The sequence below is a fragment of the Heteronotia binoei genome, chromosome 9 (assembly GCF_032191835.1).
Source record: "Heteronotia binoei isolate CCM8104 ecotype False Entrance Well chromosome 9, APGP_CSIRO_Hbin_v1, whole genome shotgun sequence".
In the NCBI taxonomy this organism is placed as follows: domain Eukaryota; kingdom Metazoa; phylum Chordata; class Lepidosauria; order Squamata; family Gekkonidae; genus Heteronotia; species Heteronotia binoei.
The window spans coordinates 120,204,901-120,232,523 of NC_083231.1; the positions used below are offsets into that span (position 1 = coordinate 120,204,901).

Consider the following 27,623-nt stretch of genomic DNA (forward strand, 5'->3'; position numbering starts at 1 on the left):
ATGTCTCCTGGCTCCACCCCAAAGTCTCCTGGCTCCACCCCAATGTCTCCTGGCTCCACCCCAAAGTCTCCTGGCTCCACCCCAATGTCTCCTGGCTCCACCCCAAAGTCTCCTGGCTCCACCCCAAAGTCTCCTGGCTCCACCCCAATGTCTCCTGGCTCCACCCCAAAGTCTCCTGGCTCCACCCCAATGTCTCCTGGTTCGACCCCAAAGTCTCCTGGTTCGACCCCAAAGTCTCCTGGCTCCACCCCAATGTCTCCTGGTTCCACCCCAAAGTCTCCTGGCTCCACCCCAAAGTCTCCTGGCTCCACCCCAATGTCTCCTGGTTCGACCCCAATGTCTCCTGGTTCGACCCCAAAGTCTCCTGGCTCCACCCCAATGTCTCCTGGCTCCACCCCAATGTCTCCTGGCTCCACCCCAAAGTCTCCTGGCTCCACCCCAATGTCTCCTGGCTCCACCCCAATGTCTTCTGGCTCCACCCCAATGTCTCCTGGTTCCACCCCAAAGTCTCCTAGCTCCACCTCCAAAGCCCCCAGATATTTATTGAATCGGACTTGGCAACCCAAGTTGGTGGCTGCAAAAAGCAATATCTGGAGCATTGTGCTGGTGCAAAACTTCTTGAAGTTCCATACAGACTTCCTTTAAAACTAGGGATGCCAGCCTCCAGGTGGGACCTGGTGATCCCCTGAAACCACAGCTCACCTCCAGACTACAGCGATCCATTTCCCTGGAGAAGATGGATGCTAGGGGTGGGGTCTATGGCATGGTCCCCCACTAGGGTTGCCAAGTCCAATTCAAGAAATATCTGGGGACTTTGGGGGTGGAGCCAGGAGACATTGGGGAGGAGCCAAGATCAAGGCTGTGACAAGCATAATTGAACTCCAAAGAGTTCCTCCAATGGTTGAAGGAGCTGGGGATGTTTAGCCTGGAGAGGAGGCGGCTGAGAGGTGATAGGATCACCATCTTCAAGTCCTTGAAGGGCTGTCATAGAGAGGATGGGGTGGAATAGTTTTCTCTGGCCCCAGAAGGTAGGACCAGAACCAACTCAACATTAGGAAGAACTTCCTGACCGTTAGAGCGGTTCCTCAATGGAACAGGCTTCCTCGGGAGGTGGTGGGTTCTCCTTCCTTGGAGGTTTTTAAACAGAGGCTAGGTGGCCATCTGACAGCAATGAAGGTCCTGTGAATTTAGGGGGACGTGTTTGTGAGTTTCCTGCATTGTACAGGGGGTTGGACTGAATGACCCTAGAGGTCCCTTCCAACTCTATGATTCTATGATCAATAACTCTGTCCAGCCATTTCCTCTTCTGCCGCCCCCTTCTTCTTTTGCCTTCTGTCTTTCCCAGCATCAGGGTCTTCTCCAGGGAGTGCTCCCTTCTCATTTGGTGGCCAAAGTATTTGAGCTTCAGCATCTGACCTTTCAGGGAACAGTCTGGGTTGATTTCCCTTAGGACTGGCTGATTGGATCTCCTTGCAGTCCAAGGGACTCTCAAGATTCTTCTCCAGCACCGCATCTCAAAAGCATCTATTCTTCTGCGCTCGGCCTTCCTTATGGTCCAGCTCTCACAGCCATACATGACTACTGGGAATACCATCGCTTTGACTAGACGGACTTTTGTTGGCAGGGTGATGTCTCTACTTTTTATTATACTGCCCAGGTTCGCCATAGCTGTCCTCCCAAGGAGCAGACGTCTTTTAATTTCATGGCTACAGTCACCATCTGCAGTGGTCTTGGATCCCAGAAATAAAATAGTGCCCCCACTCAAAAAATGGGAGGCAAACATTTGCCTCCCCCTCCCCAATTAAACACCCCCAGGTGGGGACAGGGGACCCCCCATTTGAAGGCCTTCCCCCCACTTCAGGGTCGTCAGAAAGCGGGGGGGGGGGAGGGGAGAGGGAAATGTCTGCTGGGCACTCCATTATTCCCTATGGAGACCGATTCCCATAGGGTATAATTGAGAATTGATCTGCGGTTATACGGAGCTCTAAGAGGGCTGTGTTTTGAGGTAGAGCAAGGGTGGGCAACGATAGCTCTCCATTTGTTTTTTGCCTACAACTCCCATCAGCCCCAGCCATTGGCCATGCTGGCTGGGGCTGATGGGAGTTGTAGGCAAAAAAAACATCTGGAGAGCTACCGTTGGCCACCCCTGAGGTAGAGGCATCAAAATTTCAGCATAATATCCAATGCCTCTCCTCAAAACACTTGCCAAGTTTCAAAAGGATTGGATCCGGGGGTCCAATTCCATGAGCCCCAAAAGAAGACGCCCCTATCCTTCATTATTTCTAATGGAAGGAAGGCATTTAAAAGGTTTGCGGTCGCTTTAAATGGGATAGCCAGAACTCCCTTTGGAGTTCAATGATGCTTGTCCCACCCTTGCTCCTGGCTCCACCCCCAATGTCTCCTGGCTCTACCCCCAAAGTCCCCAGATATTTCTTGAATTGGACTTGGCAACCCTAGCTAGTGCCCATTCTGCCTCCCCCCCCCCCCCCCGATCAGGCCGTGCTGGCAACCCCTACCCCTTGCAGGTGACCGGTGGGGAACCACAGGTAAGGCCGCTGATACCCTTTCAAGATGGAGAGTCAGTTTGGTGCAGTGGTTAAGTTTGTGGACTCTTATCCGGGAGAACTTCCCACTCCTCCACTTGCAGCTGCTGGAATGGCCTTGAGTCAGCCATAGCTCTTGCAGAGCTGTCCTTGAAAGGGCAGCTGCTGGGAGAGCCCTCTCAGCCCCACTCAGCTCACAGGATGTCTGTTGTGGGGGAGGAAGATAAAGGAGATTGTGAGCCGCTCTGAGACTCTGAAATTCGGAGTGAAGGGGGGGGGGATATAAATCCCATCTCCTCCTCCTCTTCTTGCAGCTCCATTTGCAGCTGCTGGAATGGCCTTGGGTCAGCTATAGCTCTTTCACAGCTGTGCTTGAAAGGGCAGTTTCTGTCAGAGCTCTCTCAGCCCCACCTACCTCACAGGGTGTCTGTTGTGGGAGAGGAAGATAAAGGAGATTGTGAGTCCCTCTGAGACTCTTTGGAGTGGAGGGCGGGATATAAATCCAGTATCTTCATCTACCTCACAGGGTGTCTGTTGTGGGAGAGGAAGATAAAGGAGATTGTGAGCCGCTCTGAGACTCTGAAATTTGGAGTGGAGGGCGGGATATAAATCCAATATCTTCTTCTTCTTCTTCTTCTTCTTCTTCTTCTTCTTCTTCTTCTTCTTCTTCTTCTTCTTCTTCTTCTTCTTCTTCTTCTTCTTCTCTGACTCTCGGAATGGGCTCGCGGCATCTTATTTCATTTCTCTGCCTGCCTGCCTGCCGTCCCCTCCTGTCCGCCCAGGCCATTTTTGTTAGAAAATAATGGATGCGAACATACTGGCGCAACAGGATTCAATTTGCCGCGGAAGGTCTTTATGGCCCAACCTTGAGGCACCCCACCGTCTCTTCAGTGCAAGAAGGAAATTTGATTTAGGCTGAAAGGGGAGGCGAAATTCCAGCTCAAGTCAGCAAAGATGTAGATGATAACGCTGAGAGAGATGGAACGGAAACGCAGCCCGGACAGGACGGATTTGTCTTGGGTTTCCAGGCAGACGTGCAAGACCCTGAGAAAGATTTCCTCCCTTCCTCCCTCAAGATTTGAGAATAACAGGGTTAATTTCTTGAAAAGCCAAGTTCCGGAGCTCAAGGCGTCTTGAAAGAATAATACAAGATTGACTCAAAAGGAAGACAACCGTTAATGTGGGATGATGTTCCGTAAAAATGCTACAAGCACACATAGGGTTGCCAAATCCCAGTTGGGGCAGGGAAGAAGAAGAAGAAGATGATATTGGATTTATACCCCGCCCTCCACTCCCAATCTCAGAGCAGCTCACAATCTCCTATATCTTCTCCCCCCACAACAGGCACCCTGTGAGGTGGGGGGGCTGAGAGAGCTCTGACAGCAGCTGCCCTTTCGAGGACAACTCCTACGAGAGCAGTGGCTGACCCAATACCATTTCAGCAGCTGCAAGTGGAGGAGTGGGGGAATCCAATCAGTTTCTCCCAGATAAGAGTCTGCACACTTAACCACTACACCAAACTGGTTTAGAGGCCCACCCTCCATTTCAGGGTTATTAGAAAGCAAGGGCAGGGAGTAAATATCCACTGGGTGCTCCATTATACTCTATGGAAACTGGTTCCCATAGAGTATAATGGAGAATCAATCTATATTTACATTATATTTCTATCCTGCCCGTTCTATAGAATCTGGGGCTCTGAGGGGGGGGGGCTGTTTTTTGAGGAAGACGCTCCAAATTTTCAGTATAGCATCTAATGCCTCTCCTCAAAAAACCCTCCAAGTTTGAAAAACATTGGACTGGGGGGTCCAATTCTATGAGCCCCCAAAGAACGTGCCCCATTTTCATTATTCCAGTGGAGGTAAGGCATTTAAAAGGAGTGTGGGCCCTTTAAATATGAGGATCAGAACTCCCTAAAGAGTTCAGTTGTGGTTGTCACAACTTTGCTCCTGGCTCCACCCCCAAAGTTCCCAGATATTTTCTGAGTTGGACCAGGAAACCCTAGACACATACATTATTACTAGATGTAACTGTATCTTGTATGCTGGAATGGCCTTAGACCAGCCCTAGCTCTTGCAGGAATTGTCCTTGAAAGGGCAGCTTCTGGGAGGGCTCTCTCAGCCACACCCACCCCACAGGGTGTCTGCTGTGGGGGAAGAAGATAAAGGAGATTGTAAACGTCTGAGACTCTGATTCAGAGAGAAGGGCGGGGTATAAATCTACAGTCTTCTTCTTCTTTTTGGTGTCCACGAAGTATTTTGAGACAGTGGGAGGAGTCAGGTGAGTGTTTTGCCCAGCAGGCTTCGAATTTGCCACTGAAGATCTGATTTAGTATGCTAAAGATCTGATTGGCTAAGCTGATTAAAATGACATGGTGTCTGTGGTAGCTGCTCCTGCAGTTTGTTTTATTCTCTTCCCCTCCTCTTTACACCAGTTTGATGTAGTGGTTAAGTGTGCAGACTCTTATCTGGGAGAACTGGCTTTGACTCCCCACTCCTCCACATGCACCTGCTGACGTGACCTCGAGTCAGTCACAAGTTCTCACAGAGCTGCTGCTCTCAAGAACGGTTTCTGTCAGAGCTCTCTCAGCCACACCTACCTCACAGGGTGTCTGCTGTGGGGAGGGGAAGGGAAAGGAGGTTGTAAGCCGATCTGAGACTACTTTGAGTAATGAAGGGCGGGGTATAAATCCAACCTCCTTCACCTCCGCCTTCTTCTTCCTCTTCTTCTTCTTCTTCCTCAAGTATTTTTTTTAACAGTAGCCCCGTAAAGACCAGCAGGATTTCCAGGGTATAACCTTTCTAGAATGAAAAATCAATCAGATTCCTGACGAAGGTATTTTTGGGTATCTGAAGGAGCAAGCTTCAATTCTCAAAAGGTCCGGAAATCTTGATGACTTTTTAGGTGCCCCTCATCTTGAATCTTGCTCTCATGTTCCAGTGTTAAACTCGACATAATTTGCCAATATTGAGGCACCGCTTTCCAGATTCATTTTCAATTTGATCGAGGTGATATTCAGTGAGAACTTCAATATCTCCCTGTTCCCTGGAATCTTGTTAGTTTTATCAAAACTCTTCTAGCTTCCTGAAAATTCTTCAGGCGGGGGAAGAACTGGCACTCCCCAATTTGCTTCAAATTTCCCTCTAGGTGAAATTTAAAAACAGCAGAAGATCAGACAAGTGGCCCTATTCAGTCCAGCTTCCTGTCTCACATAGTAGCCAAGCCAACCAGTTCCTCTGGAGGGCCAGCAACAGGGCAGAGAGGCCAAGGCCTGCCCGCGAGAAGAATATCAGAAGAGCCCTGCTGGATCAGACCAGTGAGGGTCCATCTATTCCAGCATCTTGTCTCACACAGTGGCCAACCAGTTCCTCTGGAGGTCCAACAACAAAGCAGAGAGGCTGAGCCTTCCCCTGAGAAGAACATCAGAAGAGCCCTGCTGGATAAGACCAGGGAGGGTCCATCTAGTCCAGCATCCTGTCTCACACAGTGGCCAACCAATTCCTCCGGAGGGCCAACAATAGGGCACAGAGGATGAGGCCTTCCCCTGAGAAGAACATCAGAAGAGCCCTGCTGGATCACACCAGTGAGGGTCCATCTAGCCCAGCCTCCCGTCTCACACAGTGGCCAGCCAGTTCCTCTGGAGGTCCAACAACAGGGCAGAGAGGCTGAGGTCTTCCCCTGAGAAGAACATCAGAAGAGCCCTGCTGGATCAGACCAGGGAGGGTCCATCTAATCCAGCCTCCTGTCTCACATAGTGGCCAGCCAGTTCCTCTGGAGGGCCAACAACAGGACACAGAGGCTGAGGCCTTCCCCTGAGAAGAACATCAGAAGAGCCCTGCTGGATCAGACCAAAGGTCCACCTAGTCCTGCATTCTGTGTCAGTGGCTTCCTTGTGTAATCTGACATGGCAACTGGATGCATCGTCCAGCATAACAATGTTTCGGAGAACATGTTCGTTCTCTTCTTCTTTGTTCTTCTCTTCTTCAAGCAGGTGAGCGCCTCCTTCACCTTCTGAACACGACCTGTTTTCACTTGGCGGAAGACAGATATCCAGGCGGCGCTCAATTGACTGCCAGGTTCCGGAGGTAAGCCTGCAGGTGGACGTGATTTCATCAGAGCGTTTCACGAGCGTCTTGATGATTATTATATTATCGTTACATCTGGCTTCATTCTTGCGCTCCCCGGCAGCTGGCTTTAAAAGCGCCTTTAATGCGCACAGGGGATCGAAAGGGGAAATGACCTCACAGAATGGGATTGTTACCGCAAGGCATCTGCTTTCCTATGATCTTCCTTCCCATCTTTATACTACAGGGATCCCCCACCCCTTCTTGCCCTTGCCCCTTGCTTGTAGAAACAAACTCCCCGCTCAAAGAACCGGAACCAGGCTGAGAGCCAAAGGAACCGCTCCAGGGCACGCTTGTCTATTTCTTTATTGCTCAATGAAGTTAAGAGAGCAGAGGGCGTTTTGTGGAAAAAATAGGTGGTGGAGCTCATTAGCATATGCCGCCACCACCCGCAGCCAAAAGCAACCCGATGCAAGAAAGGAGAGCCCTGGGCGAGCGAGGCCTGCTCGGGCTGGCTAGAGATCCAGCCAGCCCAAGCAGGCCTCGCTCTCCTGGGGCTCTCCTGGGCTGCTCTCCCTCCCCCAGTCAAAAGGCCAGCAAGCCACCTGCCACCAAAAATAACATAAGAAATGGAGAAAGGGTGGCGTGGGCTTCTCCAGGGGTGTAGCCTTTTCAGGACTATACTGCCTGTGCCTTGGAAGTTATAGCAAAGCAAATATAGTGTAGCAATCAGAGCAGTAGAATCATAGAACCTCCAGGGTCATGGTAGGACTGGAGTGGTTGAACTGTGGCTTGGGAGATACAGGTGGCTCTTTCACACATATTGTGTGGCTCTTTAAGTCCCCACTGCTGCATCTGCCAGAAGCTTGGATAATGCATTTAAAGTTGCTTTCTTTCCATCTCTCTCTCTCCTTTCCTCCCTCCCTCATCTTCCTTCCTTCCTTCCTTCCTTCCTTCCTTCCTTCCTTCCTTCCTTCCTTCCTTCCTTCCTTCCTTCCTTCCTTCCTTCCTTCCTTCCTTCCTTCCCCTCCTTCCTTCCTTCCTTCCTTCCTTCCTTCCTTCCTTCCTTCCTTCCTTCCTTCCTTCCTTCCTTCCTTCCTTCCTTCTCTCAAACATCTGACATTCGTGTCTCAAACGTCTGATGCTTATTCTATCCAGCTCTTACGTTAAGCAAGTTTGCCTCCCCCCCGGGCTAGGATCTAAGACATCAGCATTCCTCCCTTATCCAACATGATGCTTCCTGGGTGCCCTTGATTCTGTCACCCTCTCTCAAGTAAGCCACCTTGCGGGGTTCTTGGGAAAGTACAATCAAGAAGCAGAGAACATATGAACATATGAAGCTGCCTTCTACTGAATCAAAGCCTGGGTCCTTTAAAGTCAGTCTTGTCTATTCAAAGTGGCAGCGGCTCTCCAGGGTCTCAAGCTGAGGCTTTTCATGCCTACTTGCCTGGACCCTGTTTAGTTGGAGATGCTGGGGATTGAACCTGGGACCTTTTGCTTTCAAAGCAGATGTTCTACCACTGAGCCACCGTCCCTCCCCTAACTGGCAGCGGCTCTCCAGGGTCTCAAGCTGAGGTTTTTCACGCCTACTTGCCTGGACCCCTTTTAGTTGGAGATGCCGGGGATTGAACCTGGGACCTTCTGCTTACCGAGCAGATGCTCCACCACTGAGCCACTGTCCCTCCCCTGAACCTTACAACCTTAGATATCACCACAAATTTGCCATATGGATAGAATAAAAATGTAACAGCACAGCAGTGGAGATGTGTCGTATATAGGGGTGCCAACTCCCAAGTGACCTCTAGACTAGCAAGATCAGTAAGCCTTTACTCTTGGAGTAAACAGGTGTTTTGGAGGGTGGATTCTACGGCCTTTCATCCCACAGAGGTTCCTCAACTCCCCAAACCCCATGTCCCCCAGGCAAAAGCTCCAGGAATTTCCCAAGCCAGAGTTGGTGACCTAAACATCCATGGATGATGTCGCTTGGAGATGAGAGAGGATTGGGGGACTTGAAGCCTAGCTTGAATGGTCTGTTTCAGAGATTCCAGCTTTGCTACAAATAGTCTTGCAAAGCTTGTAACTTTTGGGGAGGGGGAGTTTTTTGGGGGGGGGGTTAAGGAGGAGGCTGAAAATCACACACCTGACTCCGCCAACAGAAATAGAAATCCTGGCAGAGTCAGGCTGGAAACCCTGAGGAATTTGAGCTGTTTCTCACTCAATTATGCATGTGGAGTCCTTGCAATGTGTTCATTTCACCAACTGGATCCTCTGAGTGAAAGGCTTGGCTCCAGAGACGCAGAGACCGTCTTCTGTATTCTCTCGTGTAGAGGATGCGAAGCCCAACCTGTATGGCCCAGGCCAGCCTGATCTCTTCGGGTCTTGGAAGCTGAGCGGGGCCAACTACAGTCTGTACTTGGATGACAGACCATCCAGGACGTCCAGGGTTGCTATGCAGAGATAGGCAATGGCAAACCACCTCTGTTCGTCTTTTGCCCTGACATGGATGACTCAGGCTACCCCAGTCTCATCAGATCTCGGAAGCTGAGAAGGGTCAACTGCAGCGGGGAGGGACGGTGGCTCAGTGGTAGAGCATCTCCTTGGGAAGCAGAAGGTCCCAGGTTCGATCCCTGGCATCTCCAAAAAAGGGTCCAGGCAAATAGGTGTGAAAAACCTCAGCTTGAGACCCTGGAGAGCCATGAATGGGGCTGTGGCTCAGTGGTAGAGCATCTGCTTGGGAAGCAGAAGGTCCCAGGTTCAATCCCTGGCATCTCCAAAAAAGGGTCCAGGCAAATAGGTGTGAAAAACCTCAGCTTGAGACCCTGGAGAGCCATGAATGGGGCTGTGGCTCAGTGGTAGAGCATCTGCTTGGGAAGCAGAAGGTCCCAGGTTTGATCCCTGGCATCTCCAAAAAAGGGTCCAGGCAAATAGGTGTGAAAAACCTCAGCTTGAGACCCTGGAGAGCCATGAATGGGGCTGTGGCTCAGTGGTAGAGCATCTGCTTGGGAAGCAGAAGATCCCAGGTTCGATCCCTGGCATCTCCAAAAAAGGGTCCAGGCAAATAGGTGTGAAAAACCTCAGCTTGAGACCCTGGAGAGCCGCTGCCAGTCTGAGAAGACAAGACTGACTTTGATGGACTCAGGGTCTGATTCAGTATAAGGCAGCTTCATATGTTCAATCAGTCTGTACTTGGGTGACGGACCACCAAGGAAGTCCAGGGTTGGGTTAAAGCAGGGGTGGGGAACCTCTGTCCCGAGGGCCGTATGCGGCCCTCGTGGTCACTTGTTGTGGCCCTCGGGGATTGCTGGACTGAACCGAGCCATGCGGCAGCCTCCCTGGGGCCTGGCTGGCCGTCCAGAATTGCTGCGGGGTCTGAAAAAATTACTGTCACTGTTCAGTTTGCACTTGATTATCCCAGATGGTGTGGCCTAATATGCTAATATTGGGGGATGTGGTCTAATATGCTACTGAGTTCCTGCTGGGCTTTTTCTACAAAAAAAGCCCTGGACCTATGCATTTGCCAAGGGCGGTGGGCCGGGTATGTGTGTGTGTATGTGCACACTAGATTAGGCTCTCCCCACATGACTTCAAATAGACAAACAATCATTAGGGTTTGTAGAATCTTTCGGGCTCAAGTGCCGTGTTCACACCCCTTCCAACCCTCCCAGCAATTAACACAGAACAATGGTCACATTCAACAGCCAGTTTCCTTATCACTACCCTTCCAGGAAGCCCCACCAAACAATGGGCACATCCACAAACCAATTGCCCTTTCATCACACCCCCTCCAGCCTACAAAGAGCAGCTCTCCAGCAGCCCTGGCCCCACTCAATGCACAGCAGCCAAGAAGGTCAGAGCGCCTGCTCCGGCTGCAACGCCACTGAGGATGTTCTCCGCAGCTGAGAACGAAACGTCTGGAAGGAAAACTTTCTCCAGTAGAACACGGCACTTGAGCCCGAAAGATTCTACAAACCCTAATGGTGTTACCAGCCATGAAAACCTGAAATCTGTGATAGACAAACAATCGTTTGCATTAATTTTGCTGGCCTGAATCATTCTCCCTCGGTGGAACACTGTTTTTTAAGTTGATAATTTTGTACGGCCCGCGAATGATGTTATAAATATCCGTATGGCCCTTGGCAGAAAACAGGTTTCCCCGCCCTTGGATTAAAGGGTTGGAACGTTTTCCCTATGAAGAAAGGTTAAAGGACTTGGAGAAACGGCGACTGCGGGGGGACGTGATAGAGGTTTACAAGATTACGCATGGGATGGAGAAGGTGGAGTGTTATGTATGTGAGTCAATATTGATATGATTAGGGTTTGTAGAATCTTTCGGGATCAAGTGCCGTGTTCTACTGGAGAAAGTTTTCCTTCCAGACGTTTCGTTCTCAGCTGCGGAGAACATCCTCAGTGGCGTTGAAATTGCGTTGCAATTGCCCTTTCATCACATCCTCTCCAGCCTAGAAATAGCAGCTCTCCAGCAGCCCTGGCCTCACTCAATGCACAGCAGCCAAGAAGGTCAGAGCGCCTGCTCCGGCTGCAACGCCACTGAGGATGTTCTCCACAGCTGAGAAGGAAAACTTTCTCCAGTAGAACACGGCACTTGATCCCGAAAGATTCTACAAACCCTAATGATGATGCCAGCCATGAAAACCTGAAATCTTTGATAATATTGATATGAATGGTGTTCCTGCCTGGCTCACTGGAGCTTGAAGGTCTGAGCTGGGGGACTTGGGAGCAATGGGCAGGAGGATCCAAATCCAGACTGACCTGCTCCAATCACGGCCCCCCTGTTGGTTTGAATGACCCAATAAGGTGCTAGTGCGGAAACCCAGTGTTGTATATAATTGGCCCCAGCGGGCCCCGTTCTCCAGTCTTGTTAGTGCAGCCACCTACCATGCTGTACTCAATAGAGCTTGTTATCACTACCACCTCGCCTCTTCAGTGCATCGAACCCACTATCTTATATAGAGAAAGAAGTACTTGTCTTCCCTTTCTCACCTTATGAGAGCTCGTGGGCATTCAATGAAATTGCTGAGCAGGCGGGGTAGAACGGATAAAAGGAAGTCCTTCTTCACCCAAAGGGTGATTAACACGTGGAATTCACTGCCACAGGAGGTGGCGGCGGCTACCAGCATAGTCAGCTTCAAATGGGGAATGGATAAGCATATAGAGCTGAGGTCCATCAGTGGGTATTAGCCACAGAGTATGGATGGAACTCTCTGTTTGGGGCAGTGATGCTCTGTATTCTTGGTGGTTGGGGAGGTGCAACAGTGGGAGGCCCTTCTAGTGTGCTGGCCCCACTGATGGACCTCCTGATGGCACCTGGATGTTGTTTTTTTGGCCACTGTGTGACACAGAGTGTTGGACTGGATGGGCCATTGGCCTGATCCAACAGGGCTTCTCTTATGTTCTTATGTGACACAGAGTGTTGGACTGGATGGGCCATTGGCCTGATCCAATAGGGCTTCTCTTATATTCATATGTGACACAGAGTGTTGGACTGGATGGGCCATTGGCCTGATCCAACAGGGCTTCTCTTATGTTCTTATGTGACACAGAGTGTTGGACTGGATGGGCCATTGGCCTGATCCAATAGGGCTTCTCTTATATTCATATGTGACACAGAGTGTTGGACTGGATGGGCCATTGGCCTGATCCAACAGGGCTTCTCTTATATTCTTATGTGACACAGAGTGTTGGACTGGATGGGCCATTGGCCTGATCCAACAGGGCTTCTCTTATATTCATATGTGACACAGAGTGTTGGACTGGATGGGCCATTGGCCTGATCCAACAGGGCTTCTCTTATATTCATATGTGACACAGAGTGTTGGACTGGATGGGCCATTGGCCTGATCCAACAGGGCTTCTCTTATATTCATATGTGACACAGAGTGTTGGACTGGATGGGCCACTGGCCTGATCCAATAGGGCTTCTCTTATATTCTTATGTGACACAGAGTGTTGGACTGGATGGGCCATTGGCCTGATCCAACAGGGCTTCTCTTATATTCTTATGTGACACAGAGTGTTGGACTGGATGGGCCATTGGCCTGATCCAACATGGCTTCTGTTATGTTCTTATGTGACACAGAGCGTTGGACTGGATGGGCCATTGGCCTGATCCAACATGGCTCCTCTTATATACTTATGTGACACAAAGTTTTGGACTGGATGGCCCATTGGCCTGATCCAACAGGGCTTCTCTTATATTCTTATGTGACACAGAGTGTTGGACTGGATGGGCCATTGGCCTGATCAAACAGGGCTTCTCTTATATTCATATGTGACACAGAGTGTTGGACTGGATGGGCCACTGGCCTGATCCAATAGGGCTTCTCTTATATTCTTATGTGACACAGAGTGTTGGACTGGATGGGCCATTGGCCTGATCCAACAGGGCTTCTCTTATATTCTTATGTGACACACAGTGTTGGACTGGATGGGCCATTGGCCTCATCCAACAAGCTTCTGTTATGTTCTTATGTGACACACAGTGTTGGACTGGATGGGCCATTGGCCTGATCCAACATGGCTCCTCTTATATACTTATGTGACACAAAGTTTTGGACTGGATGGCCCATTGGCCTGATCCAACCGGGCTTCTCTTATATTCTTATGTGACACAGAGTGTTGGACTGGATGGGCCATTGGCCTGATCCAACAGGGCTTCTCTTATATTCATATGTGACACAGAGTGTTGGACTGGATGGGCCATTGGCCTGATCCAACAGGGCTTCTCTTATATTCATATGTGACACAGAGTGTTGGACTGGATGGGCCATTGGCCTGATCCAACAGGGCTTCTCTTATATTCATATGTGACACAGAGTGTTGGACTGGATGGGCCACTGGCCTGATCCAATAGGGCTTCTCTTATATTCTTATGTGACACAGAGTGTTGGACTGGATGGGCCATTGGCCTGATCCAACAGGGCTTCTCTTATATTCTTATGTGACACAGAGTGTTGGACTGGATGGGCCATTGGCCTGATCCAACATGGCTTCTGTTATGTTCTTATGTGACACAGAGCGTTGGACTGGATGGGCCATTGGCCTGATCCAACATGGCTCCTCTTATATACTTATGTGACACAAAGTTTTGGACTGGATGGCCCATTGGCCTGATCCAACAGGGCTTCTCTTATATTCTTATGTGACACAGAGTGTTGGACTGGATGGGCCATTGGCCTGATCAAACAGGGCTTCTCTTATATTCATATGTGACACAGAGTGTTGGACTGGATGGGCCACTGGCCTGATCCAATAGGGCTTCTCTTATATTCTTATGTGACACAGAGTGTTGGACTGGATGGGCCATTGGCCTGATCCAACAGGGCTTCTCTTATATTCTTATGTGACACACAGTGTTGGACTGGATGGGCCATTGGCCTCATCCAACAAGCTTCTGTTATGTTCTTATGTGACACACAGTGTTGGACTGGATGGGCCATTGGCCTGATCCAACATGGCTCCTCTTATATACTTATGTGACACAAAGTTTTGGACTGGATGGCCCATTGGCCTGATCCAACCGGGCTTCTCTTATATTCTTATGTGACACAGAGTGTTGGACTGGATGGCCCATTGGCCTGATCCAACAGGGCTTCTCTTATGTTCTTATGTGACGCACAGTTTCCAAAAAAGTCCAAAGCTTTCCGTGCTCTTCACATTTATCCAGGGAACAGGATCATGCGAAACAAAGCCTGCCACAACCAGTGTTCCCTTTAAGCTGAGTTGGTGTGAGCCGGCTCACCGATTTTTAGCCCTCAGCTCACGCCTTTTTATCTTCGCTCAGGAAAACTGACCCCAGAGCACGCTAATGGATGCAGCCGCTCGCCACTTTAATACCTGTGGCTCACCAAGTAGAGGTTTTGCTCACAAGACTCTGCAGCTTAGAGGGAACCTGGCATCGCAGGGGCAAAACTCGCCCTGCGCCTCTCCAAACCCTCCTTTTGACCCAGCTACGGAGAGACCAGGAGCTCCTTGCTTCGTTCCCAGCATCCCTATGCTGCCTTCCTGCAAGCCAAGCCAGGAAAGGGTTACACATCCTAAAAGTCTAGGACCCCCGTTTGCAAAATCCCACAGCCTTAAATCTCTCTTAACCCAATCACTCGGCACAGGCTGTATTTTATACAGGATAACCATCTGGACTGGAATAAATCCCACCGTTGCTAACTGGCCATTATTCTTTAGATTTCTGTACTTCTTTCCCATAAGTACGTTGTAATTCCATCCAAACAAGGGAGAGGGGGGGGGAGGGGAAGAGGAGGAGAGGCACATTCGTTAGCTGCGGCTATAAAGAGAAGGGATGGAGGAAGCAAGCCTTCCAGTCTTCTAGTTTACAAAATTCTCCTTGGGCATTCGCCGTGAACGTGGTTTCAGCTTCATCTTGGTCATAGGCTTGCCTTCTGGTTTGTGCTTTCCTTCACAGAAACAGAGGCCCACGGTGCAGAGTGGTGAAGCCGCAGTACAGCAGTCGGAGCCCTCTGCTCACGACCTGAGTTCGATCCCGGCGGAAGATGGTTTCAGGTAGCCGGCTCCAGGTTGACTCAGCCTTCCATCCTTCCGAGGTGGGTCAAAGGAGTCCCCGGCTTGCTGGGGGGAAAGGGTAGAGGACTGGGGAAGGCAACGGCAAACCACCCCGTCAAAAGTCTGCCATGAAAACATTGTGAAAGCAACGTCTCCCCGGAGTCGGAAACGACTGGTGCTTGCACAGGGGACTACCTTGACCTTTACCAGAAATTAAGGGCTTTTTCCAGTGCTGGATTAAAGCTGGCTGGGGAGGCCCCTAGACAGTCAAATCTCAGGGGGCCCCTTGCAAATTTTCTCAGATGCAACCTCTTGTTACGTATGTCTTTTTATGTGTGTCTTTTATAAAGCTTATATCTCTGCTACCTGGCGTTACATTTTATGGCACATATGGCCCGGCTTGACAAGTTTTCATTTATGTCAGTAGAGATTGGGACCATGGAGGTAAATAGAACTGAAGAAAAACAAACAAGAAGAACACATTGGATTTATATTCTGCCCTCCAGAGTGAATTTCAGAGTCTCAGAGCGGCTCACAATCTCCTTTCCCTTCCTCCCCACAACAGACACCCTGTGAGGTAGATGAAGATATTGGATTTATATCCTGCCCTCCACTCCGAAGAGTCTCAGAGCGGCTCACAATCTCCTTTACCTTCCTCCCCCACAACAGACACCCTGTGAGGTAGATGAAGATATTGGATTTATATCCCACCCTCCACTCTGAAGAGTCTCAGAGCGGCTCACAATCTCCTTTCCCTTCCTCCCCTACAACAGACACCCTGTGAGGTAGATGAAGATATTGGATTTATATCCCGCCCTCCACTCCGTAGAGTCTCAGAGCGGCTCAAAATCTCCTTTACCTTCCTCCTCCACAACAGACACTCTGTGAGGCAGGTGGGGCTGAGAGAGCTCTCCCACAGCAGCTGCCCTTTCAAGGACAACCTCTGCCAGAGCTATGGCTGACTCAAGGCCATTCTAGCAGCTGCAAATGGAGGAATGGGAAATCAAACCCGGTTCTCCCAAATAAAAGTCCGCGCATTTAACCACTACACCAAACTGACTCACACACTCACTCCATGTAAATACTCAGTATAATCCACGGTAAGTGATTTTTTTTTGTAAACTCACAAACGATTCAGTGATACAGATAATAAACCCCTCCTATGCACGACACAGCTACTGTCCAAAAAACCAGGCCATTTTAAACTGTAGTTCAACGAATGATGAAAGAACCTGTCCAGTCTCATTTCGGAAGTATCCTTCTTCCAGGGACCGTCTTTTGCACTTATAGGTTCAGTAGAGTTGAAGTGCCATAATACATCTCTAAGAAATCCTAAAACGCATAATGACTTTTACAGACTGGAACAATAGGCAGCATTGATTAAAGTACTTCGAGAACTTGACTCACCCTGGCTTTCCACATTTTTAAATTCTTTAAATTCTTTCTGGAACGCCACTGCCAATCCTTCAGCATTTGAGAACGTTCAATATGCCAAAGGTGGGTTCCTTAGCTAGAAGCCTAAGGCTACCAATGAAATTCAGCTGTTGCTCTAAGTCTATTCATTGTTTTAAAGGTGCAGGTAAGAACATAAGAGAAGCCATGTTGGATCAGGCCAATGGCCCATCCAGTCCAACACTCTGTGTCACACAGTGGCCCCAAAAATTTATATATATATATATATATACACACACACACACACACACACACACACACACACACTGTGGCTAATAGCCACTGATGGACCTCTGCTCCATATTTTTATCTAAACCCCTCTTGAAGGTGGCTATGCTTGTGGCCGCCACCACCTCCTGTGGCAGTAAATTCCACATGTTAATCACCCTTTGGGTGAAGAAGTACTTCCTTTTATCCGTTTTAACCTGTCTGCTCAGCAATTTCATTGAATGCCCACGAGTTCTTGCATTGTGAGATAGGGAGAAAAGTACCTCTTTCTCTACTTTCTCCATCCCATGCATTATCTTGTAAACCTCTATCATGTCACCCCTCAGTCGACGTTTCTCCAAGCTAAAGAGCCCCAAGCGTTTCAACCTTTCTTCATAGGGAAAGTGTTCCAGCCCTTTAATCATTCTAGTTGCCCTTCTCTGGACTTTCTCCAATGCTATAATATCCTTTTTGAGGTGTGGCGACCAGAACTGCACACAGTACTCCAAATGACACACGGCAGGAGTGTGCTGTTTTTCTCAAGGTCTCATTTATGTCAGATCCGGCCCTCATAACAAATGAGTTTGACACCCCTGACTTAGATGAGAGACGGCCAAGGGAATCCAGGGTTTCTATGGCTTTTTAGCAGGAGCTCCTTTGCCTATTAGGCCACACCCATGTTCCCTCTAAGCTGCAGAGTCTTGTGAGCGAAAATTCTACTTCGTGAGCTGCCGGCATTAAAGCTCCTGCATCAATGTGTGCGCTCTGGGTTCATCCTTCCTGAGCTAAGGCAAAAAAGTGTGAGCTAGCGAGAGGCTAAAAATCTGTGAGCTATCTCACGCTTACTCAGCCTAGAGGGAACACTGGGTCACACCTGCCTGATGTAGCCAATCCTCCAAGAGCTTACAAAAAAAGAGCCTCGTAAGCTCTTGGAGGATTGGCTACGTCAGGGGTGTGTGGCCTAATATGCAAAGGAGCCCCTGCTAGAATTCCGGCCCCGGCTCTTTGCAGAGATAGGCAATGCCAAATCGTCTCTTGCCTTGAAAACTTCATGACAACGGACAAGACAGAGCTAGCCTGCGCTATGCAGTTCAGAGCACTAGCTAGGGTTGCCAATCCCCAGGTGGGGGCAGGGGATCCCCCGGTTTGGAGGCCCTCCCCCTGCTTCAGAGTCATCAGGGCACTCCATTATTCCCTATGAGAGACTTCTTTCCATAGGAAATAATGGAGAATTGATCCGCGGGTATCTGGGGCTCTGGGGGGGACTGTTTTTTTGAGGTAGAGACACCAAATTTGCACCATAGCATCCAGTGCCTCTCCCCAAAATACCCCCCGAGTTTCAAAAAGATTGGACCAGGGGGTCCAATTCTATGAGCCCCAAAAGAAGGTGCCCCTATCCTTCATTATTTCCTATGGAAGGAAGGCATTTAAAAAGGTGTGCGGTCCCTTAAATTGTGACGGCCAGAACTCCCTTTGGAATTCAGTTGTGCTTGTCACACCCTTGCTCCTGGCTCCACCCCCAGTGTCTCCTGGCTCCACCCCCAAAGTCCCCAGATATTACTTGAATTGGACTTGGCTACCCTAGCATGAGCGAATGTGCTTGTACGTAACAAACAAGCATCTTTATGTGCATCTTTCTACCTTTTCTTTTCTTTTTAAAGCTCTCTTTTTAATTTGGATACTTCCAAGTCCGGGGTGGGTTTTTTTCCGCTTAAGTCTATTGTATGTCTGTTATTACCTCGTAATTGGATTCTTTATTTTAAATTAACTAAAGATTACAGCAAGCGCCGGAGAAGGGACTGGAAAGAGCTACCAGAATAGATCGGGATCCTCTTCCTTATGAAGAAATGCTTAAACACCTGGGAAGTTTCAGCCAGGAGGGGAGGGGGGAGCAAGGGAGGGAGAAGAGGCAGCTGTAAGAGTTCACGAAAATGGGAGTTTCAAGGAGAGAACAAAGAGGAACAATCTGATAAAAACACGATGCCCTATCCAGGTAGCTTTATGCAGTGACAGAATACAGGTCCCAAGGCGGACTCATACTGGCAACAGGTCGGGCTCACCCGCTAGGCAGTTGCCTAGGGCGCCAGGAGGAGGGGGTGCCAAATAGGGCCCATGACAACAGCCTAGTTTGCCCACCGCCGCCACAGCCGCTACTGCTGCCCGCCCCCTCCCTCCCTTCCCTTGAGTTTTGCCCACCCCCCTGGCGCATTCAGAGGAGCGCACGAGGGTAGGCCCTACTGGGTACGATGCGGGCAGTGCACCATCTAATGCTTTGAAGCGCGCTCCCTATCTGGTCCTTTCAACTGGAGATGTCGGGGATCAAACCTGGGACTTTCAGAAGGCCAAGCAGATGCTCTGCCACTGAGCCACTCCCCCTCACTTCTGGTTCCAGCCTTGGCGGGGTGCGGCCTCATGGGTGGGGGGGGGCAGAGTGCAGCACTGCATTGCAGCGCCGGGGAAGTAGGGAAGGAGGAACGCCACAGCTTAGAGGGAGTATTGGATTCTAATTCTGGCCCTACTGGATCAGTCTCACTCTTAAGGCATCACAGGACAAGATGGGTGCCACAAGCCGGTCTAGAGTATTATAGGCGACTGGAAAGCAACACACCGGTGAAGCATCGACCCCGCCGGGCTGTGTTTCAGATGCAGCCGCTTGTTACGTATGTCTGTAACCATCAAGCTTGCTCATTCATTCATTCATTCATTCATTCATTCATTCATTCATTCATTTACATGACCCTTTCCTCCCCAATAGAGGCCCCGTGGCGCAGAGTGGTAAAGCAGCAGTACTGCAGTATTGTGGTCTGAACTCTCCACTCACGACCTGAATTCGATTTCGGGGGAAGCTGGTTTCAGGTAGCTGGCCCAAGGTTGACTCAGCCTTCCATCTTTCCGAGGTTGGTAAAACGAGTCCCCAGCTTGCTTGGGGGGACGTGTAAAAGACTGGGGAAGGCAAGGGCAAACCCCCCCCCCGTAAAAAATCTGCCGTGAAAACGTCATGAGAGCAACGTCACCCCAGCGTCGGAAACGACTGGTGCTTGCACAGGGGACCTTTCCTTTCCTTCCTCCCCAATGGGGACCCAAAGTGACTTACAACATCCTGCCTGCCTCCATTTGATCCTAACAACAACCCTGCGAGGTAGGTCAGGCTGAAAGCCTGAGATCACCAAGCAAGCTTCCCTGGCAGAGCGGGGGGTTGTTATTATTATTAGTATTAGAAGAATTGCCGATTTATACCCCACCCTTCTCTCTGAATCAGAGACTCAGAGCAGCTTACAGTCTCCTATATCTTCTCCCCCCACAACAGACACCCTGTGAGGTGGGTGGGGCTGAGAGAGCTCAGACAGAAGCTGCCCTTTCAAGGACAACATCTGCCAGAGCTATGGCTGACCCAAGGCCATGCTAGCAGGTGCAAGTGGAGGAGTGGGGAATCCAACCCGGTTCTCCCAGATAAGAGTCCGCACACTTAACCACTACACCAAACTATTATTGTTATTATGTGGAAGACCTCAGTCTGAGACCCAGGAGACTTATGGAGAAGGGCTGTGGCTCAGTGGCAGAGCTTCTGCTTGGCCTTCAGAAGGTCCCAGGTTTGATCCCTGGCATCTCCAGTTGAAAGGACCAGGCAGAGATAGGAAAGACCTTCTGAGACCCTGGAGACTAATGGAGAAGGGCTGTGGCTCAGTGGTAGAGTATCTCCTTGGCATGCAGAAGGTCCCAGGTTTGATCCCTGGCATTTCCAACTAAAAGGACAAGGCAATAAGTGATGGGGAAGACCTCTGTCTGAGTCCCTGAAGACTAATGGAGAAGGGCTGTGGCTCAGTGGCAGAGCATCTGCTTGGCATGCAGAAGGTCTCAGGTTCAATCCCTGGCATCTCCTGCTAAAAGGACCAGGCAGGAGGGGATGGGAAAGACCTCAGCCTGAGACACTGGACACTAATGGAGAAGAGCTGTGGCTCAGTGGTAGAGCATCTGCTCAGCATGCAGAAGGTCCCAGGTTCAATCCCCGGCATCTCCAGTTGAAAGGACCAGGCAGGAGGTGATGGGAAAGACCTCTACCTGAGGCCCTGGAGACTAATGGAGAAGGGCCGTGGCTCAGTGGAAGAGCCTCTGCTCGGCATGCAGAAGCTCCCAGGTTCAATCCCCAGCATCTCCAGTTAAAAGGACCAGGCAGGAGGGGATGGGAAAGACCTCAGCCTGAGACCCTGGAGAGCTGATGTCAGTCTAAATAGAATATTCACATGAACACACATAGAGCTGGACTCTGGAGAGCCACTGTCAGCCTGAGTAGACCATACTGACCTTGATAGACCAAGGAGGGGTCATAGCTCAGAGGTAAAGCCTCTGCTTGGCATGCAGAAGTTCCCAAGTTCAATCCCCGGCATTGCCAGTTAAAAGGATCAGGCAGAAGGTGATGGGAAAGACCTCAGCTTGAGACCCTGGAGAGCCGCTGCCAGTCTGTGGACAATCCAGACTTTGATGATCCGATTCAATATAAGGCAGTTTATTGCATGTGTGTTCATAGGGAACTCTGCGCATGCTCAGAGGCACCTTCATCCTAGATGGCTATTTCGGGAGAAATGCTGGCACTCAAGATAAATTAAAGGTTGTATAACTTGGAATCCTGGTTCAGAGCCTCCAGGGAATTTGGGGGGGGGGGGCGTAGGGGGTGTCACTGTAGATTTGCACGCATCCAGCGCATTAGAAGTCCCCGCATGTACCCTGGTGACCCTCTCAGTATTAGAGTGAGCTGTCCATCCGTCCCAGGAGGCCGGTGACAGCCCAAATCCGTCTTCCCGACCGTTTCCTTCCAGCCCTCGGAAGCCTTTATCGGAGTCAATCTGCCTCTCTGGAAGAACCGGGAAAATAAACACTCCAATTAAAATCTTTATCAGCTGAAATGAAATAAAAGAAAGCCCGCTTTCTGTCCCGCCTCCAGCCTGTCTCCTCCAGATGCCCCCTCCGATACGGGGCTGGAAAAGATGGGCGAAACAAACGAGGGAAACGTTCTGTTCCTTTGCTAGGCGCCCAGCTAATTGGGTCAGCTTTTCTTTTCTCTTCTCTTCTCTCTTCTGTCTCCTCCTGCAGTCCAGAGGGTTGGAAAAACCATGAGAGGATAGATAAAGCAGGGACAAATCGCACTTTGTCAGGGGTAGAGAGGAAAGAGGCCCTCTGTGGTGTTCTTGAAATTCCTCTAGTCAGACCTCAGGAGCTCACCGGAGTGGAGCTCTGGAATCTCTATACGTTACTATGTTCTTTCTTTCTTTCTTACCCCCACCCCCCGCCCCCCAAATACTTGCTTCTGGGCTCTGTTGTTCACACCCCCTGTGAGAATTTTGCTGATTTGACAAACTTTCTTGTATTTTCCCATCCAAAAAAATGGGGACATAACCAAAACATGTATAGCACACAGATGGAAATGTTTATCATGCCACTGTGGCCGCATTAGAGAAGGAAATTTAAAAAGTATGATGGGAGTAAGGTTTCATGACAACAGTTGTAATTCAAAAAGCATTTCAAGGTAGATGCTGAGCTGATATAATTTAGACCAAGGATCTGAGCTGATATAATTTAGACCAGCGATGTCAGGGTGTGTGGCAAATGCAAATTCGTTGTGCAAATGAGTTGGACAGCTTCAAGAGGGGGTTGGGAAAACATCTGGAACAGAGGTCCATCAGTGGCTATTAGCCACAGCATGTTGTTGGAACTCTCTGTCTGGGGCAGTGATGCTCTGTATTCTTGTGCTTGCGGGGGCACAGTGGGAGGACTTCTAGTGTCCTGGCCCCACTGGTGGACCCCCTGATGGCACCTGGGTTTTTTGACCACTGTGTGACACAGAGTGTTGGACTGGATGGGCCATTGGCCTGATCCAACATGGCTTCTCTTATGTTCTTATGTGACACAGAGTGTTGGACTGGATGGGCCATTGGCCTAATCCAACATGGTTTCTCTTCTGTTCTTATGTGACACAGAGCGTTGGACTGGATGGTCCACTGGCCTGATCCAACAGGGCTTCCCTTATGTTCTTATGTGGCACAGAGTGTTGGACTGGCTGGGCCATTGGCCTGATCCAACATGGCTTCTCTTATGTTCTTATGTGACACAGAGTGATTGACTGGATGGGCCACTGGCCTGATCCAACATGGCTTCTCTTATGTTCTTATGTGACACAGAGTGTTGGACTGGATGGGCCACTGGCCTGATCCAACATGAGTTCTCTTATGTTCTTATGCGACAGAGTGTTGGACTGGATGGGCCACTGGCCTGATCCAATATGGCTTCTCTTATGTTCTTATGTGACAGAGTGTTGGACTGGATGGGCCACTGGCCTGATCCAACATGGCTTCTCTTATGTTCTTATGTGACAGAGTGTTGGATTGGATGGGCCACTGGCCTGATCCAGTATGGCTTCTCTTATATTCTTATGTGACACAGAGTGTTGGACTGGATGGGCCATTGGCCTGATCCAACATGGCTTCTCTTATGTTCTTATGTGACACAGAGTGTTGGACTGGATGGGCCACTGCCCTGATCCAACATGGCTTCTCTTATGTTCTTATGTGACACAGAGTGTTGGACTGGATGGGCCACTGGCCTGATCCAACATGGCTTCTCTTATGTTCTTATGTGACACAAAGTGTTGGACTGGATGGGCCACTGGCCTGATCCAACATGAGTTCTCTTATGTTCTTATGCGACAGAGTGTTGGACTGGATGGACCACTGGCCTGATCCAACATGGCTTCTCTTATGTTCTTATGTGACACAGAGTGTTGGACTGGATGGGCCACTGGCCTGATCCAACATGGCTTCTCTTATGTTCTTATGTGACACAGAGTGCTGGACTGGATGGTCCACTGGCCTGATCCAACATGAGTTCTCTTATGTTCTTATGCGACACAGAGTGATTGACTGGATCGGCCACTGGCCTGATCCAACATGGCTTCTCTTATGTTCTTATGTGACACAGAGTGTTGGACTGGATGGCCCACTGGCCTGATCCAACATGAGTTCTTTTATGTTCTTATGCGACAGAGTGTTGGACTGGATGGGCCACTGGCCTGATCCAATATGGCTTCTCTTGTGTTCTTATGTGACACAGAGTGTTGGACTGGATGGGCCACTGGCCTGATCCAACATGGCTTCTCTTATGTTCTTATGTGACACCGAGTGTTGGACTGGATGGGCCATTGGCCTGATCCAACATGAGTTCTCTTATGTTCTTATGCGACAGAGTGTTGGATTGGGTGGGCCACTGGCCTGATCCAGTATGGCTTCTCTTATGTTCTTATGTGACACAGAGTGTTGGACTGGATGGGCCACTTGCCTGATCCAACATGGCTTCTCTTATGTTCTGTAAGAAAGGAGGGTGATGAAGATGGTGAGGGGTCTAGAGACCAAGTCCTATGAAGAAAGGCTGAAGGAGCTGGGCATGCTTAACCTGGAGAGGAGGAGGCTGATAGGTGATATAATCACCATCTTCAAGCACTTGAAGGGATGTCATATAGACTCTATATTATAGAGGATGGTGTAGAATTCCTTTTTTGTGGTCCCAGAAGGTAGGACCCAGAACCAACGGGTTGAAATTAAGAGTTTCCAACTCAACATTAGGAAGAACTTCCTGACGGTTAGAGCAGTTCCTCAGTGGAACAGGCTTCCTCGGGAGGTGGTGGGCTCTCCTTCATTGGAGGTTTTTAAACAGAGGCTAGAAGGCCATCTGACAGCAATGAAGATCCTGTGAATTTAGGGGGAGGTGTTTGTGAGTTTCTTGCATTGTAAAGGGGGCTGGACTAGATGACCCTGGAGGTTCCTTCCAACTCAGGAGGTGGTGGGCTCTCCTTCCTTGGAGGTTTTTAAACAGAGGCTAGATGGCCATCTGACAGCGATGAAGATCCTGTGAATTTAGGGGGAGGTGTTTGTGAGTTTCTTGCATTGTGCAGCTGGCTGGACTAGATGACCTTGGAGGTTCCTTCCAACTCAGGAGGTGGTGGGCTCTCCTTCCATGGAGGTTTTTAAACAGAGGCTAGATGACCATTTGACAACAATGTGGATCCTGTGAATTTAGGGGGAGCTGTTTGTGAGTTTCCTGCTTTGTGCAGGCGGTTGGACTAGATGACCCTGAAGCTTCTTTCCAACTCTACGATTCTATGTTCTTATGAGTTGTGCTAGTAAGCTCCAGCACCTTTTTTTCTATAAAATGACCCCTGCCTCTAGCTGAGTCTCCATCCCTTTCCTTCTCGGTTGTTAACAGTTTCCATCAACTTGAGTATCAAATTGGGGGATCCCATAAGCTGGCCACGACAATGGAAGTTGATGAATGGCTAATTATATGCCCCAGATAAGAGGCTGGGGGGACCTTCTAGCCCAGTTGCCAACAGTAGCTCTCCAGATGTTTTTTGCCTACAACTCCCATCAGCCCCAGCCAGCATGGCCAATGGCTGGGGCTGATGGGCGTTGTAGGCAAAAAACATCTGGAGAGCCACTGTTCCCCACCCCTGTTCTAGCCCGAGTTATGCAGAATGGACCTGGGGCCCACAACCACCTGCAGCAGATGGGAACACAGTCTCACGGAGAGCACAGAATGGTTTCGGAGCAGAATATTTTTGGAATTCAGATTTAAGGTTGATTAGATCCGAAAGGCTGAAAGGAACTTGTTGGGGAGTGGAGTGCAACCTGGCTGCTGGATCTCGGGAATACTTCAAGATGGCAGGACGGATTTGCAGACAGATGAATAAATATATTAGAACCACGGAGAGTTACTGCGGGAGCCGGAAATGTGCCAAGGCAAGCATGCATCACAGGGGTGGCAAAATTGTGAGTTGGTAGCCACATGTGGCTCTTTCACACATATAAAGAAGAAGAAGGAGAAGATTTTGGATTTATATCCTGCCCTATACTCTGAATCTCAAACTCCTCTACCTTCCACCCCCCCCCCCAACAAACACCCTGTGAGGTAGGTAGGGCTGAGAGTTCTTTTATAGCAGCTGCCCTTTCAAGGAGAGCTCTGTGAGAGCTATGGCTGACCCAAGGCCATCTCAACAGGTGCAAGTGGAGGAGTGGGGAATGAAACCCGGTTCTCCCAGATAAGAGAGCTCTGGCTGACCCAAGGCCATTCCAGCAGCTGCAAGTGGAGGAGTGGGGAATCCAACCCGGTTCTCCCAGATAAGAGAGCTCTGGCTGACCCAAGGCCATTCCAGCAGGTGCAAGTGAAGGAGTGGGGAATCAAACCCGGTTCTCCCAGATAAGAGAGCTCTGGCTGACCCAAGGCCATTCCAGCAGGTGCAAGTGGAGGAGTAGGGAATCCAACCCGATTCTCCCGGATAAGAGAGCTCTGGCTGACCCAAGGCCATTCCAGCAGCTGCAAGTGGAGGAGTGGGGAATCCAACCCGGTTTTCCCAGATAAGAGACCTCTGGCTGACCCAAGGCCATTCCAGCAGCTGCAAGTGGAGGAGTAGGGAATCCAACCCGATTCTCCCGGATAAGAGAGCTCTGGCTGACCCAAGGCCATTCCAGCAGGTGCAAGTGGAGGAGTAGGGAATCCAACCCGATTCTCCCGGATAAGAGAGCTCTGGCTGACCCAAGGCCATCCCAGCAGGTAGGGTGACCATAATGTCTGAAGGCCAGCCAGGGACACGTTGGGGGGGGGGGGAAGGTAGGGGTGCGCGCACGCGAAGCGCGTGTGCCGCCGGAAACAGGAAGTGACGTCACTACCGGCGACGTCACTTCCGGTGACGTCATGCCACCACAGGAAACAGGAAGTGACATCACTTCCTGTGACATCATTTCCCCGCGTCACCTGCCGGAAATGGGAAGTGACATCACTTCCTGTGACATCATTTCCCCCAAATGACATCATTTCCCCCAAATGCCACTGCCGGAAACAGGAAGTGACTTCACAGCACTTCCTGTGACATCCCCAAAAATTCCCCAAATATCACCGCCGGAAACAATTTTGTTCTGAAATCCTGTATATACTTCATCAGTATATGGGATAAGGCACTTTCTCAACTGTGCTGCATAATGCAGCCTATTTATTTTGTCCTGTTTCCTCTGTTGGCTCTATCTGCGCCACCTTCATCACTTTCGGGGTGTGGATCCCCCAGTGGGGTGGTCTCCCGACTCCCTCCGCCGGCTGTTTCTGATAGCCCTGCGCCCCCTCTTTCATTTGATATGTGTCCCGTGCGGGTGCCACCCTCCCGCCGGGAGATGCCGCAAAATGAGCCCCCTTGAGGCTTATGGCGGCAGGGCTCGGGGGAAGCGAGCTAGACTGCTGTTCTTTTGAGGGGTTATAGAGTGTTTCGAGCCCGTCCCTGTGGCATCGGTCCCATCGTTGTGGGGCCCAGGGGGCCAGTGCAGCAGCACGCCGAAGCAGCCTGTCACAGGTCGAGATGCAGGACAGGAACCCGGAAGTGACCGACAGGCTGCTTCAGCGTGCCGCTGCGTCGGCCCCCTGGGCCCCCCCCGCTTTCGGCCCCCTTACCTGCTGGGTGGCGGCGAGTCCAGCGGCGGAGAGTCCAGCGGCGGCGAGTCCTGCGGCGGCGGCGGCCTCGGCGAGGGAGGGAGGGAGCTGCCGGCGCTGGCCTCTGGAGGCCTCCAGGGACCAGCGCCGGCTGCTCTGCGGCCTCTCCGCAGCCTCCGCTGGTCCCTGGAGGCCCTCCAGAGACTCTGGAGGGCCTCCAGGGACCAGCGGAGGCCGCGGGGAGGCCTTCGCTGGTCGGCGCTGGTCCCGGAAGGCCTTCCAGAGGCTCTGGAAGGCCTTCCGGGACCAGCGCCGGGTGCTCCGCGGCCTCTCCGCGGCCTCCGCTGGTCGCTGGAGGCCCTCCAGAGTC

General features: G+C 50.5%; 2 non-coding genes across 2 annotated transcripts; both read left to right on the forward strand.

Moving 5' to 3' along the window:
* Window positions 1-9,305: 9,305 nt before the first annotated feature.
* Window positions 9,306-9,377, forward strand: TRNAP-GGG (transfer RNA proline (anticodon GGG)). Its single transcript has one exon. It is a non-coding gene; the product is annotated as a tRNA-Pro (tRNA).
* Window positions 9,378-20,736: 11,359 nt separating this feature from the next.
* On the forward strand, window positions 20,737-20,813 carry TRNAA-AGC (transfer RNA alanine (anticodon AGC)). The gene has a single exon. It is a non-coding gene; the product is annotated as a tRNA-Ala (tRNA).
* Window positions 20,814-27,623: the final 6,810 nt, after the last annotated feature.